General features: G+C 34.2%; 1 pseudogene; it reads right to left on the bottom strand.

Annotated features, from left to right (window-relative positions):
- Positions 1 to 1,507: 1,507 nt before the first annotated feature.
- Positions 1,508 to 16,611, bottom strand: LOC116882650 (annotated as a pseudogene).
- Between the last annotated feature and the right edge of the window lie 878 nt (positions 16,612 to 17,489).

The following is a 17,489-nucleotide window of genomic DNA, read 5'->3' as shown; positions in this document are numbered from 1 at the left end:
TATTCCTACTATTTGACTTGCTTTAATGTTATTGATAATATGTGTATATCAAAATAAAATAATTTTAAGAACCTGATTAACTTATAACACTCAGAAAAACCAAGTAGGAGCAAAGCATCCCAGTGCCTATTAATGTTGGAATTTCTCTATGGTTCTTTTACATACTTATTTCAGATAAAATGATGAAAGAACTTAGGATATATTTGTGAACATTTTTCTTCTTAATATCGAATTTGAAATTCATGATTGTATGGTAATATCATGATTCATCTTGCAACTTAATACACAGTCTATTGCAGATGTGGGCTTTATATAATCATTACTAGAAATTTTATTTAAGTGTGCATGTGTCTGTGTATTGTGTTGAAGATAGTTTAATTTTTATTGTTTTATATTTATTTATTTGACAGGGAAAAATGTTTTTAATTCTGTACTCGATTGGTATATTTCAAAATGTACAATACTTTTTTCATTTATCAGTGAAAGAAGTTAGAAATTAACTTAAAGGGGAACCTGGGTGACTCAGTTGTTAAACGTCTGCCTTTGGCTTAGGTCATGATCCCAGGGTCCTGGGATCAAGGCCCACATGGGGCTCCCTGCTTGACAGGAAGCCTGCTTATCCTTCTCCCACTCCCCCTGCTTCTGTTCCCTCTCTTACTGTGTCTCTCTCTGTTAAATAAATAAATAAAATATTAAAAAAAAGAAATTAACTTTAAAAAACCAGCAAATAATAAACAAATTTCCTTCAAAGTCACGGTCACATATATAGCGCACTGTAGAAAAGAGGAGGGGCAAGATGGGTTCCACCCTGTCTCATGAGTTTCATCAGATACTGGACCTAATAAAGGGTGGAGAGAAAAGGCAGCTTTCAAAAAGGAGTATTTTATTAAATGAGGCATTTACTATACTCCTTCCTAAGAGTACCAGGTGGAGAACAAGTTTTCTAAACTAGATCTCGGAAGTGGAATGTGAAATCAATCCATCCTCCTCCCCTTAAGGCCTGTCCAGTGGTTAATGAATTTAAAAAAAACATGCTAAATAAAAACAAAACCCACACATACTTCCCATACCCAACCTCCAGAAAAAATAAAAAACAAAACAGAACAACAACAACAAAAAAACACCTAAATGTCCCAGATCATTTTCCAGAGTGGATAGAGCCCAGGGGCAGCTTCAACAACCCAAATAAGTTTGTTACAGAGTCATCACAAGCTAGCCTTGCTTTTAAACAAAATAAAAAAAAATTTGTTTTTGAAACAAAAAACCCCCTACAAAATCTAGTACTAATCACTTTTCTGACAATACACAATTACTCAAATTCACTAGTACTGAGAGGGGGTAGGGGACCACACTTATGGGCCTTGTCTCACACGAGTGTATGTGGGTAGGTGCAGGGCATTTGTCATTATTACAGAAATGAATTTTAAATTTAATCTTTAGTTTGATTTAACATTGCTTTTAGTATGATGCTGACACCAGCTGTGTGGAAAAGGCACTAGAGAGATGTTCACAGCAGCACACACCTGCGGCTCTTCTCTGGTCCGGCAGGCTCCAGGGCAGCCCACATTGCTTCATCAAATACATTCTTTAGGCCTTTCTGTGTGAGTGCAGAACACTCCACATACTTGACTGCCTTCAGATCCTGGGCCAACTTTTCAGCAGTCTCTGGAATAATAGGCTTCTGTTTGTTCTTGGCAAGTTTCTCAGTCAAAGAGGGGTCATCTCGGAGACCAGTTTGAATCCCAACAAGCAAGAAAGGAGTCTTTGGACAGTGGTGAGTTATCTCAGGCACCCGCTTTTCCTTCGCATTTTCAAATGAGGATGGAGAAACCACTGAAAAACAGACTAGAAATACATCTGTTTGAGGATAACTTGGTGGTCATAATCTGTCATAATCCTCTTGTCCTGCAGTATCAAAAAGTCCAAGAGTATATGGCTCTCCACCAATCATAACTGTAACTGCATAGTTGTCAAAAGCAGTGCATACATACTCAGTTGGAAATTTGTTTGTTGTGTAGATATCAGGAGATATGTTTTACCAACAGCACTATTCACCCACAAAAATGCACTTAATTGTCTGCATTGCTGAAAGAGTTCTGTATCTACTTTAAATATTTCAAATTGGATGGTGGCCTCAGCTTCTCTGCTGGGGCATTAGCAGCACTGCCAAAGATAGTTTAAATTTTAAATTTACAATTTGAGTATTTCATAAAACCTTTGGTAAACTAACTAAAGCTGAAATTTCAGTCCATACATTTGAGGATTTTTTTTTTACATTTGAGGATTTTAATGAAACAAATATTTGTTATTGAATAACAAACTTGTACTTTGATCTATATTTGGATCTGGTCCTGAAGACTACATCTAGATTTCATATTCTTATTTCTATTTTCATACCAGTTGGAATATGATATACAGAAAAAATAATATATCAGATTAAAAAAAATTCACGTTTCTCAGCATTTATCTCTACATTCAGGAACACACTCACAGAGATCTTTCCTAGGGGAAAAATTGAAATGTAGCTTCTATTTCTTTCTTTGCTGTGCATTCTTCTTTAAGGTTGTGTTATGTCCGTTCGGAGATAATGAGGAGCCATAAATGAACAATGATTCTCAGGGGTCAAGATCACTGGGGCAGGAGTTTATATTTGAATAAAGATTGACCAAAAATGTAGGTAGGGCAGAGTCTGTTGGAATCATGGTTGTCAGAAACTTGATATAGGAAGGGGGTTTTATGGCTTAAAGAAGCCTAAAGTAGAGCTGAAAACTTCACTCTCTCAAATTTCTTCAGTCTAGTCAAAGTGGCACAGAGAGTCCACTGGTTGAATATCTTGACCAGACCGTTGATCTGTATATTTTCCATTATTACATAGGTTGAAATGGTTGTGAATTCAGTGCAATATCATGTCATATTTTTCTTATATTATGACTTCTTGTCCTTCATCATACATTGTATTGGGTAATGAATGCTGGTGCTGAATGCTGAGGTATGATGGAGGGTGGTTAAATGCTATGGATAGGAATAGTTGTAAGATATTTTTGAAAACTGTAATGTAGCTGACTACTTTTATAAACTTGGGCAATCTGATAAATTGGTTTTCAGGGTTTGAAAATTTGGATGGTGTAAATATTTTCTGAGTCAGAAATTTCTTCTTGTGACTGGTGTGTACTGGGACGAAGTTTGTGTTGGTACTTTGTATATTAAAATATGTCTTACAGAAATCAGTAAATGTCCTGCAGCTCCCCCAGTTTCTGATGGGTTTGGAGAGATAGTACAGGTTTTGATGTTGCACAAAATGGTAAGAATGAAAGCCATAAGTCATAGGAAATTGTGGATTTTGGATGGAAACAAGTAGCAATTTTTTATGCATGAATTTTACAGGGATAGCATGATAATGGAGTCATATTGCCTCCAATGGTAAGTTTTATATATTTAGGTTATTAGTATGACATAATGCAAGGAGGTACATTGATGGACCTGGATACCATGGGATTGGTAAATGTGTTTTTTAGAATTAGGTTATGAAGTTCCTCTGGACTGCAGCATGGAACAGAAGCATTGTTTGAGGGATAACATCTCCTTCTGTGATATATATTTTTCTGTGTTGGCCCTAGATTTAAAGACTACCCTTAGGGTAACTCTACTTTTTTGGTTAGACAATGTTATGTAAAGACACTGCATCATGTAACTGTTTAATTAACATGGTGAGTTCTAATTACTGGGTTAGTGGAAACTAATACAGATTTTGGTATCTGGAAGTGGGGTGCTAGTATAACAGATACCTAACATTGTTTATATAGCTTTGCAGTTGTGCAGTGGGCAGAGGATGGAAAATTTTGAGAAGCACGATAGAAAATGCCTACATTGCCTTGAACAGATTGTTAGCAGAAATGTAGATGTTAATGCTTTTCCTATTGAGAACTTAGAAGGAAATGAGGAGTTTGGTAAAGAAAACCTATTAGAGACGATTTACTCAAAAACAAATTGATAACAGAAACATGAATGTTAAAAGTTCTGCTGTTGGAGGCATAGAAGAGAATGAAGAACATGGTATTGGAAAATGGAGGAAAGGGAATCTTTATTATATAGTGATGGAAAATTTAGCAAGAATTGTGCCCCTTAGTTATGAGGAAAGCAGAAGTTTAAGTGCTGAAGTTGGCTACTTAGCTGAGATTTCCTAATAAAGTTTAAAAGGCAAAGTCTAGTATATCCTTGTTGCTTATAGCAAAATATAAGAGGAAAAAGATGACTTGAGGGAAGAACTGTTAAACAAAAAAGAACCAAGACTTTATGATTTGGGAAATTCTTAGCTTGTCCTGGTTGCAAAAGATGTTAAAATTAAGAGTCACTATTAAAAAAAAGTGCTTTAGTGAAAAAACAGTGCATGGCTGGAGAGTTTTTGCTAATACCTTTGAAAGACCAAAATGACAGAGTATTGAGTTGTGTTTTAAGATACTAAGTTTGTGACACATACAGTCCCTCAGCCATCTTAGTAGAAGACAAAAATAGAGATGGAAATATTGAAGAAAAACCTATGAAGGAGTCTCTTGTCAAAAAGAATGAATTCTTGTGACATATCTGGTTAACCCATAAGGTTCTTGAGAATTTTATACTAGCAGAAACACTGCCAGCTAGGATTAAAAGTGTGACAGAGCCAAAATAAAAGATGGTCATTGTACTCACAAAATACTCCAGATGGTAAGCAGACTGATAAAAATTACCTAGCTCAAACATGAGTTACCCTTTATGAAAAAGGAAGAATGACTCAGAGAGAGGAGCCTTAAGGACAGATTGCAGACTCAAAAATCACAGAGGATTATTCCCAGGCCTTGAAACCAATGGAATTTACCCTGCTGGATTTTCAATTTGCTGAGACGGGTAACTCCTTTAATACTTTCCATTTTCTCCCTTTTTTAATGTGTATGTCTATAATTATTATTCTATACCTTCCCACAAGAGTATTTTGTGAGCAGATAACTTGATTCTTAAGTTCACAGGATTAGATTTGTAGAATTGTACCTCAAGATAGATTATACCCACAGACTTACCCATACCTGATTTAAATGTGTTAGATTATCAGATTTGAGAATTTTGAGGTGACAAGATTTAGATGACATTTTAGACTTTGCATTGTTGCTGCAATATATTGATATTTGGGATCATGTTGGGATAAGGGAAAGATATTTTGCATGTAGGACAGACATGGATCTATAAAGTCCAGAAAACAGACTATGATAGACAGAATGATGGCCTTCTAAAGATGCCTACATCCTAATTACATTACATGTCAGCAAATAATTAAATTTGCAGTTGGAGTAAAAGTTGCTAAAAAACTTAACCTTAAAATATATATCCTGACTTATCTCTATGGACCCAATATAATCACAGAATCTTTAAATGTGGAGCAGGGAGGCAGAGTCTGTGTCAGTTATACATGATATGAGAATTGCTTGACTGGCCATTACTGGCTTTGAAAATGGAAGAGGGCATGGGCCAAGCAATAATAGGAGACTCCAGAATCTGAAAAAGGAAAGAACATTGATTTTCACCTAGAGCTTCCTGAAGGGAATGCAGCTCTGCATCATTCTGATTTCAGCCCAGTGAGAAACATTTAAAACTTGTGACCTCCAAAACGGTAAGGCAATAAATTTCTATTGTTTTAAGCCATGAAGTTCGTGCTGATTAGTTAGAACATACAGTGGTGAAATACTGAATATTTCCCACCTAAAATCAGCAATAAAACATGCACTCTATCCTTGCTGCTTGCATTAACATTGCAGGGAAATTAGGTAAGGAAAAAAAATAGGCATCCAGATTAGGAAAGAATAAGTGAAATTATTTCTAGTTGCAGATCACTTACATACATACATACATAATTCTAAAGAATCCACTCAAAAACTTTGGGAACTAATACACTAGTTCAGTAAGGCTGAAGGATATGAGAGCAGTATATAAGCACTAGTTGTATTTCTAAATACTAACAATGAACAGTGAAATTAAGAAAATAATTCCATTTAAAATGGCATTAGAAATAATAAAATACTTAGGAATAAGTTTAATAAAGTACAAAATTTGTCTTCTAAAAACTACAAAAATTTTTGAAAGGTATAAAAAAACCCAAATAGGAAGACATCCTATGTTAATTAATCAGATGACTTAATATTGTTAAAACAGCAGTACTCCTTCAAATTGATCTATTGAGTAGTGCCTCAGTGGCTCAGTTAGTTAAGCATCTGCCTTTGGCTCAGGTCATGATCCCAGGGTCCTGGGATGGAGCCCTGCATCTGGCTCCCTGCTCCTCAGGGAGTCTGCTTCTCTCTCTTCCTCTGCCCATCACTCATTCTCTCTCTGTGTGTGTCATATAAATAAATACAATCTTTAAAAAAATTGATCCATCGACTGAATGTGATCCTTACTGAAATACCAAAAAGCTTCTCTGCAGAAATTAACACTTATCCTAAAATTTATAAGATTCAAGTGACTAAGAGTAGCCAAAGAAGATTAAAGTTGGAAGACTCACACTTCCATATTTCAAACTGAAATACAAAGCTACCATAATCAAGATAGTGTGGTACTATCATAAAGATGGACCTATAGATCAAAGGAATTGAATAAGATTGCAGAATAGACACTTGTATGTATAGCCAGTTGATTTTCAACAAGAGTGCCAAGGCAATTCAATGAAACAAAGTAGTCTTTTCAACAAATATTACTGCAATAATTGGATATACACATGTCAAGGAATGAAATTGGACTGCTCCCTCATAACACACACAAAAATTAACTCAAAATAGGTTACAAGTCTATATGCAAGAGTTAAAGGTATAGAAATATTAGAAGAAATCAGAGAAATAAATCTTAGGTAAAGCCTTCTCAGGTGTGACACCAAAACCATAAAGAAATGGATAAAAGAAAGAAATGGATAAATTGGATATCATGAAACTTAGACTTCTCTGGTTCAAAAGATACCATTGATAAAGTGAAAAGACAACTCACAGAATGGGGAAAATATCTGCAAATCATATATCTGATAATGGACTTACATCTAAACTATATGAAGAACTGTTACAACCTGATAATATAAAAAAGACAACCCGCTTTAAAGAGCAAGCTAAAGGCTTCAATAGACATTTCTACAGAGAAGATATACTAATATCCAATTAGCTCATGAAAAGGTACTGAATATCATTAGCCATCAGAGAAATGGAAATCAAATATACAGTGAGATACCATTTCATTTCTAACTAGGACAGATATAATCTAAAAGACAAAAAGTATTGGCAAGGTTATGGAGGAGTTGGAACTCATAACACTGCTGTTAGGAAAGTAAAATGGTACAAACACTGGAACAAGCTGGCAAAACCTTAAAAGGTTAAACATGGAGTTACTATATAACCCAGCAATTCCATTTATAGAGATTTGGAAACATACGTTCACAAAAAGACCTTGTACCCACATGTTCATATCAGCAATACTTAAAATAGCCAAAAGGCATAAACAACTCAAATGTATGTCAACTGATGAATGGATAAACAAATGTTAGTATATCCATAAAATAGAATCTTATTTGGAGATAAAAAGAATGAAGTACTGGTATATACTACAACAAGGATGAACCTTGAAAATATTATGTTAAATGAAACAAGATAGTCACAAAAGACTACCTATTATATGATTCTATTTATATGAAATGTCCAGAATAGATAAATCTATAGGGACAAAAAGTGGATTACTGGATTTCTAAGGCTAGGGAGGTTAGAGGAGAATGAAGAGTCATTGTTAATAGGTGGTATGAGATTTCTTTTTGAAGTATTATTAAATTGATGTGGTGATGGTTACACAACTTGGTGAATATACTAAAAATATAAAATTGTACTCTTTTGATAGGTGAATTATGCAGTATGTGAATTATATCTCAATAAAGCTGTTACATTTTAAAAAAATTGCTTGTTTATCTACATATACTTACTGTGCTTGCTTACCTTAACAAGTAGCATGGGACCCCCACCTGTTCAAAATTGGTTTGGATAGTAAGACTGATGATGTCACCTAGACCCCAAAAGAATTTGAAAAATTTATTACTTGCAAATGGAGGTATTCTGAAAGGGAGGGGTGAGTGAGCCTGTTTTATTTTTGTTGCTGTTTTTTTGTTTTGTTCTGTTTTCGTGATTAGAGGGTGGTACCAGGGTGAAGATTCCTGAGGTTTGCATTTTTTGAACTTTCTGCAGGTGTTTGGGAAGGGAGTAGATGGAATTAAAAAAAAAAGTCAGCACAAATGTGCAACAAAAGTTGAAAGGGGAAGGGTGGGGCCTAAAAACTATCTACATTCAACTATAAATGGACCCTATTACATATACCAAAATCTTATTGTAATTATGATGTGATTATGAGGCATTACAATTGGTTTTGGGATTTGATAAGTTTAGCCCCCTCCTCCACATTGTAATATTCTTTCAGAATTTTCTTATTATTCCAAATTCTTCATTTTTCTATATGTATTTTCACAGAAACATGTTTACTTTCATAGAAATATTTTTATTGTAATTGAGTAGGATTTATAACTTAGGGGGAATGGATGACTGTATTATGCTTAGTATTTCTGTCCAAGAACATGATTGGTATTTCAATTTGTTACAGTCTAAATTTTATGTCCTTCAAGAGTGTTTTAAAGATTTTTTTCATATAAGTTTAACACATTCCATGTTAATTACAAAGAATTTTATTATTACTCTGTCTCAAGTTATATTTTATATTTTATTGCTATTATAATTTATAAATGGCTGTTTTGTATATACCTTAAATTTTACTGATTTTTGTTGTTTATAGCAGTTTTCATTGTGTTGTTTTGTGTTCTACATATATAATAATATATGTAAAGATTATTTCACCTTTGTCTTTCTAATTCTTAAAATTTTAATTTGTTTTTCTTATTTAATTATAAGATGTAAGACCTCTGTTTCTGCCAAATAGTAAGATAATGGTGGAAATTTTGTAAAATGCCTTTTCACAATCTTTGGTAAGGGATTAATGTATTTAATTATAAAAGTAAATTATAAAAAAATTGCAATGTCCATCCTTGCAAACCTGAAATAAGTGCATTTATTTGTGATACATTAGCATTTGTTTCCATTATATTTTATTTTTATGTTGATAAGCAAAATATTTATTTAGTATTTATGTATAATTATATTTTTATCAATTTTTTATTTACTCACTTTATTAAAAACTATTAGAAGTTCTCCTATTCCTTTCCTTTGAAGAGGTTTTTTTTTTCTTTTATTTCTTTTCAATGTTCCAGAATTCATTGTTTATGCACCATACCCAGTGCTCCATGCAATATGCGCCCTCCATAATACCCACCACCAGGCTGCCACTGCCCCAGTTTACCTTCCTAACAACAGTATAAGAGGTGAACTGGATCCTTCTGTTGGCAGATTTCTTTCAGGGTGAGGCTATTTCTTTTAGGAAGACAATACACTCAGGAGATTTGAGATGTTTTTGTCTTAGACTCCTTCAGAACAGACCTCTACTTATTCTATTGATACGCATATATAGTAGAAAGATTGCCTTAGTAGGGAAAAGTAACTCCTCTATCACTCCGTATAATGATCATTTCTTTATTGTGGTTAGAACATTTATATATATTCTTTTAGCAACTTTCAAGTGTATAATGCAGTATTGTTAACTATAATCACAGTGCTCTGCATTATATTCTCAGAAAGTCTTAATCTTCTAAAAGGAATTTTATACTTTTTGACCAATCTCTCTCCATTTCCCCCAACACCAGGCCCTTGTAACCAACATTCAACTCTAGTAAGTTCAACTTTTTAAGATTCCAAATAAAAGTGATATCATACAATATTATTTTTTCCCTCTCTGGCTTATTTCACTTAGCATAATGCCTTCAAGGTACATCTATGTTTTTGTAAATGGCAGGATTTCTTTCTTTCTTATGGCTGAATAATATTCCATTATACATATATATCCACGTCTTCTTTATTCATCCACTGATGGACATTTATTTTGTTTCAATATCTTGGCTATTGTGAATCATGCTGCAATAAACATGGGAGTACAGATACCTCTTCGATATCCTGTTTTTACTTCCTTTGGATATATACTCAGAAATGGGATTGCTAGTAGTTCTATTTTTAATTTTTTTAAGATTTTTATTTATTTATTTGACAGACAGAGATCACAACAAGTAGGCAGAGAGACAGGCAGAGAAAGAGGAGGAAACAGGCTCCCTGCTTCGCTGAGAGCCCGGTGTGGGGCTTGATCCCAAGACCCTGGGATCATGACCTGAGCTGATGGCAGGGCTTTAACCACTGCGCCACCCATGTGCCCCTCTATTTTTAATTTTTTTAAAGATTTATTTATTTATTTGACAGAGAGATCACAAGTAGGCAGAGAGGCAGGCAGAGAGAGAGAGGGAGAAGCAGGCTCCCCGCTGAGCAGAGAGCCCGATGCGGGGCTCGATCCCAGGACCCTGAGACCATGACCCAAAGGCAGAGGCTTACCCCACTGAGCCACCAGATGCCCCTAGATTTTTTTTTTATTGTGGAATTGTATGGATTCTTTATCTATTTGGATATTAACCCTTTATCTGACATATAGTTTGAAAAATTTTCTCTGATTACAAAATGTGTTGCATTTTCATTTAAATTATTTCTTTTTATGAAGACACTTTTAAGCTTGACCTAGTCCTACTTCTTGTTTTTTGTTTTTGTTGGTGATGCTTTTGTTTGGCATATCCGAAAAGTCATTGCCAAAATTAATGTTGAGGAGCTTCCTCCCTATGTCTTCTTCTGGGAGTTTTCTGATATCAGGTGTTATGTGTAAGTCTTTGATCCATTTTGAGTTAATTTTCAGGAGTGGAGAAAGATATCATTTCAATTTCATTTTCATACATGTGCTTATCTGGTTTTCCCAACACCATTTGTTGAAGTGACTATCCTTTCTCCATTGAGTGTTTTATTGAGTATTGGTTGGCCATATATACAAAGACTTAATTCTGGACTCTATTCTGTAAATTGATTGATATGTCTATTTTTATTTTAGTATCATACTCTTTTAATTACTATGGCTTCATAGTATAATTTGAAATCGGGAAGTATGATGCTCTAATCTTATTCTTCTTTATTAGGATTGCTTTAACTATCTTGGACTTTTTTGTGGTTGCATACACATTTTAGGATTTTTTTTTCTATTTCTGTGAAGAATGCCACTGGAATTTTGGTAGGGATTGTGTTGAATCTGTAGATGACTAGGGTTAGTCTGGACATTGTAAAAAAAATTATTTATTTGACAAAGAGAGAGAGAGAGCAGACAGAGTGGCAGGCAGAAGGAGAGGGAGAAGCAGGCTCCCCACTGAGTAAGGAACCTGATCTGGGGCTTGATCCCAAGATGCTGGGATCCTAACCTGAGATGAAGGCAAATGATTAACCAACTGAACCACCCAGGCATCCCCAGTATGGACATTTTAATAATAGTAAGTTTTCTGATCCATGAATATGATGTCTCCATTAATTTTTGTCTACTATTATTTTGTCTCCATTAATTTTTGTCTACTATGATTGATTTCTTTCAATAAAGTCTGGTATTTTTCATTGTAGATCTTTCACTTCCTGGTTAAATGTATCCCTATGTATTTTATTGTTTTTTTTTAAAGTTTGTATTTAAATTCCATTTAGCTAACATACAGTGTAATACTAGTTTCAGGTGTACAATATAGTGATTCAACATCTCCATACAACCCCTGGTGCTCATCACAAAATTATTTTTGATGCTATTGGGAATGGGATAGTTTTCTTTATTCCTGTTTCAGATGCCTCATTATTAGTGTATAGAAATGCAACTGATTTCCATATGTTTATTTTATACCCAGCAACTTTTCTGAATTTGTTGATTAGTTGTTTCTGGTTGAGCTTTTGGGATTTCCTCTATATAAAATCATTTCATCTACAAATAATGACAGTTTTACTTTTTCCTTTCCAATTTTGATGCCTTTACTTCTTTGCCTTGTTTAATTGCTCTAGTTAGGACTTCTAGTACTATGTTGAATAAGAGGGTGAGAGTGGGCATTCTTGTCTTATTTCTGACCTTAGAGGAAAAGCTTTTCACTGTTGGGTATAATGTTAGCTGTGGGTCTCTGGAAAACAGTATGGAGATTTCTTAAAAAGTTGAAAATAGAGCTACCCTGTGACCCAGCCATTGTTCTACTGGGTATTTACCCTAAAGATACAAATGTAGTGATCCAAAGGGCCAAGTGCACCCCAATGTTTATAGCAGCAATGTCCACAGTAGCCAAACTATGGAAGAACCTAGATGTCCATAATGGATGAATGGATAAAAAGATGTGGGGTATATATATACAATGGAATACTATGCAGCCATCAAAATCCCCCAAATCTTGTAATTTGCAATGACATGGATGGAACTAGAGGGTATTTTGCTTAGCAAAATGAGTCAATCAGAGAAAGACAATTGTCATATGATCTCCCTGATATGAGGAATTTGAAAGGCAGGGTGGGGGTTCATAGGGGAAAGGGAGGGAAAAATGAAATAAGATGGGACTGGTCAGGGAGACAAACCATAAGAGACTTTTAATCTCAGGAAACAGACTGAGGGATACTGGAGGGGAGGGGCTGTGAAGGATGAGGTGGCTGGGTGATGGACACTGGGGAGGGTATGAGCTATGGTGAACACTGTGAAGTGTGTAAGACTGATGATTCACAGACTTGTATACCTGAAACAAATAATACATTATATGTTAATTTAAAAAAATTCAATGTTAGCTGTGGGCTTGTCAGATATGGCCTTTATTGAGGTATGCTCCTTCTATATTCAGTCTGTTGAGGATTCTTTTTTGTTTTGTTTTGTTTTGTTTTTTATCTTGAATGGTGGTTGTATTTTGTCAGATGCTTTTTCTGATGATAATGTGATTTTAACTTTCATTCTATTAATGTAGCATGTTATTTATTTGCATATATTGAGGATAAATCCCACTTTGTCATAATGTACAGTCATTATAATGTGTTCTTAAAATTAATTTGAAATGGTAACTTATGCAGCCACGATGCTGTTTCCATTTTCATTTGTTTCAAGATAGTTTTTTTTCCTCTTTTGTTTCTTTGACCCATTGATTTTTCAGGAATATGTTATTTAATTTCCACATATTTGTGACTTTTTTCATCTTTCCTCTTGTTGATTTCTAGTTTCATACCACAGTGGTCAGAAAAGATAGTTGCTAAGACTTGTTATGTGGCCTATCATCTGATTTGTACTGGACACTGTTCTGTGCACGCTTGAGAAGAATATGTAGTCTGCTACTATTGGATGGGATGTCCTACATAGGTTTTTTATAAATGTTTATATTAAATCTTATTAGCATTAACATATACTTTATTCACATAAATGAATATTTTGATGACTTTATAAGTGTACTACACTCTTTGATTTAATATATACAGAAGCTTTTCCAAAGGAGAGAGAAATCTCCAAACTTGTCAGGTTGTATATATGTTATGTACAGGTTTTTGTATGTCAAAAAAATTTTTTAAAAAGGAAGAAGGAACATTTTCTAAAAATTGGAGTGTAATCTCTATAAATGAAACAGACGTCATATTTTGCTATATATTTTTTAGTCAGGTTGCTCCTCCAAACTTCCAATAAACACTATAACATAAGTGTTTTTATCAAGACTTGTATCTTGGTAAAACAGACATTTGACTGTTATTCCCTAGCAAGAATGGTTACTGAAAATATTTGAATAGTTATGGGCATAGCTTCTAGGGTCTACATTTGAATTTCAACACTATCTTTTTATAGTTTTATGACATTGGGCAAATTACTTTGTTGCTTCATTTTTAATTTTGGGATGAGACAAAAAGAATTTACATATATTGTAGTTGTATTTGTAGAGATTAGATGAGATAATTTAAAAATTGCTTGGAACCTTGCGTAGTTCAATAACTGTGAACTATTGTTCTTATGTAGTTGTGCATGATCAGCCAAGGCATCCAGGGACTGTAAGCAGTGGCCCAAATGAGTAACATGAAGTAACACTGCTGTGCTACAGATGGAAGTGTATCCATGATTGTATTTCTCCTGCATAAAAGTATGGGTATAAAATTATTCATTCAGGATACTCCATAATTCCCTAAACTCTTCTCTTTCAGGTATGACTTCTTCACCCCTCACCATGATACCATGTGCTTTTCTTCTGGAATATCACATTTTTCAGGTCTAGGGAAAGAGTAGTTGCTGGCTTTATGCATGATGGCCAGGTGGTGATCAGGAGGTTCTAGAGATGTAAGATAAAGTCCTGGTTGCCTGACACTGTCTGTATCCCTGCTGTAACAAGTCAGGAGGTTATCAAAAAATAATGATTAACATAATGATTAACATAATGAAAGTTTATTATTCGTGGCAAGATAGGATGTAGGCAGGATAATGTTCCCCAAAATAGTGACTTAGGGATATTACTGAGAAAAAGAATTATTCTGTAGTGATATTACACTATGCTACCCTTTTTATCCACAAATTATAATATCCAGGATATTTTCTGTATACTTACTAGAAGAAATTTGGACCATGGTTAATGTTGAACATATAAAAGATCTTTTCATTAATAAGTGGAAAGTTTTGAGGAATATTAAATCTACCCTCTTATTATTTCTTCATTCAAGCTAAATATTGGCCCCACAAAAACTAAAAATGTCTTACTTCTTGTTCTTCTAGCTATTTATGTTAGCATTGAACTATGGAAAATAGTATAGAACTATGAGAAGGATGGACTGATAAAGCAGGATTTAGTTTCACAACTGATGCTATAGACAAAAATCAAACTCTAAACTGAATAACGAAATGAGTGTATTTACAAACCAGTCATGTGTAAGTTTTGTTCTATTCACTAAATAACTTGCCATTTTAGTTTTGATACATTTTGCAAATTTCTTGTTTCTTTTTTGGAGTTAAGTGTAACTTTATATTTTACAGTGTTTTATTAGTTTAAGGTGTACAGTATAGTGATTCAACAATTCTGTACCTCACCTAGTGCTAACCATGGCAAGTGAACTCCTTAATCCCCTAGTTAACCCAGATTCCACACACTCCTCTCTGTTAACCATCAGTTTGTTCTTTATAGTTCACAGTATGTTTCATGATTTCTCTCTTTTCCCTTTGATCATTTGTTTTATTTCTTAAATTCCAACTATGAGTAAAATCATATGGTATTTCTTTCTCTGACTGATTCATTTGCTTAGGATGCTGTCTTGCTCCATCCATGTTTTTATAATGGCAAGATTTTCATTCCTTTTTATGGCTGAATAATATCCCACTTTTTTATCCATTCATCAGTTGATGGATACTTTGGCTGCTGCTTCCATATCTTGTCTACTATAAATAATGCTGCTATAAACATCGGGGTGTATGTATCCCTTTGAATTAGTGTTTTTGTATTCTTTGGGTTAAGGCCTAGTAGTGTGATTACTGGACTGTAGGGTAGTTCTATTTTTAACTTGTTGAAGAGGCTCCATATTGTATTCCACCAGTTTGCATTCCCACTGACAGTGCACTAGTGTTCCTTTTTTTCAACATTCTTGCGAACACCTGCTGTTTCTCGTATTGTTGATTTTAGCCATTGTGAGAGGTGTGAGGGGATTTTTCTTTGTAGTTTTGACTTGTATTTCCCTGATGGTAAGGATGATGAACATATTTTTGTGTGTCTGTTAGCCATCTGGATGTCTTCTTTGGAGAAATGTCTGTTCATGTCTTCTTCCCAGTTTTTAATTGGATTATTTGTTTTTTGTTTTTTTGTTTGTTTGTTTGTTTTTGGCTATTAACATGTTTAATTTCTATATATTTTGGATACCAACTTTTTATCAGATAGGCCATTTCCAGATATCTTCTCCCATTCTGTAGATTGCCTTTTCGTTTTGTTGATTGTTTACTTCACTTTGCAAAAGATTTTTTTTTTCTTTTTAGTTTCAGTGTAGGATTTAGTAACTCCACACTTAACATACAACACCCAGTGTTCATCACAGCACTCTTATTCTTAATGGCTGTCACCTACTTAATTAATCCCCTTACCTAACTCTCCTCCTTTGGCAACAACTGTTGTTTCCTGTGTTGTTGATTTTAGCTATTCTGACAGGTGTGAGGTGATACCTCATTGTAGTGTTGATTTGCATGTGCCTGGTTGTAAATAATGATGAGCATCTTTCATGTGTCTGTTTGCAATCTCTATGTCTTTGGAAAAATGTGTTTCCATGTCTTCTGCCCATTTTTAAATTAGATTATTTGCTTTTTGGGTGTTGAGTTTGGTAAGTTCTTGATATATTTTGAATATTGACTATCAGATATGTCATTTGCAGATATCTTCTCCCATTCTGTAGGGTGCCATTTAGTTTTGTTAATTGTCTCCTTCACTGTGCAGAAGCTTTTTATTTTGATGAAGTCCCAATAGTTTATTTTTGCTTTTGTCTCGCTGTTCTCTGAAGAAGTATCTAGTAAGTACTTGCTATGGACAGTGTCAAAGAGGTTACTGCCTGTGTTCTCCTCTAGGGTTTTATGGATTCTTGTCTTCCATTTAGGTCTTTGATCCATTTTGAATTTACTTTTGTGTATGGTATAAGAAAATGATTCAGTTTTATTGTTTTGAATGTTGCTGTCCAGTTTCCCAATGCCACTATCATTTTCCCCCACTGGATATTATTCTCTGCTTTGTAGAGATTAATTGGCCATATAGCTGTGGATTCTTTTCTGGGTTTTCTATTCTGTTCTGTTGACCTAAGTGTCTATTTCTGTGCCAGTATCATACTCTTTTGATTACTACAGTTTTGTAATATCCCTTAAAGTCCAAAATTGTGAGGCCTCCAGCTTTGCTTTTCTTTTTCAAAGTTGCTTTGGCTATTTGGGGTCTTCTATGGTTCTATACAGATTTTAGGATTGCTTGTTTTAGCTCTGTGAAAAATACTGTTGATATTTCGGTAGGGGTTGCATTAAATGTATAGATTGCTTTGATTAGTATAGACATTTTAACAAAATTTTTCTTCCAATCCATGAGCATGGAATGTCTTTCCATTTCTTTCCTGTTCACTTTCTTTCATTAGTGTTTTATAATTTTCAGAGTACAGATCTTTCACATCAATGGTTAGGTTTGTTCTTAGGTATCTTATTGTTATTGCTGCAGTTATAAATGAGATACATTCCTTAATTTCTCTTTCTGATGCATCATTATTGGTGTATAGAAAGGCAAACAGATTTATGTATGTTTACTTTGTATGTATGTATGTATGTATGTATGTATGTCTACTTTGACTCGTTACCTAATTTGTTTATCAGTTCTAGCAGTTTTTTTGGTAGAAACCTTTGGCTTTTCTCTCTCTATATATATATGCCATGTCATCTGTAAATAGTGAAAGTTTGACTTATTTTTTGCCAATTTGAATGCCTTTTATTTATTTTTGTTGCTTGATTACTAT

The sequence above is a fragment of the Lontra canadensis genome, unplaced genomic scaffold, assembly GCF_010015895.1.
Source record: "Lontra canadensis isolate GAN:19392208 unplaced genomic scaffold, GSC_riverotter_1.0 scaffold86, whole genome shotgun sequence".
NCBI classification, from domain to species: domain Eukaryota; kingdom Metazoa; phylum Chordata; class Mammalia; order Carnivora; family Mustelidae; genus Lontra; species Lontra canadensis.
The sequence above is the reverse complement of the archived record's forward strand: the minus strand, read 5'-3'. Positions and strand labels throughout refer to the sequence as shown.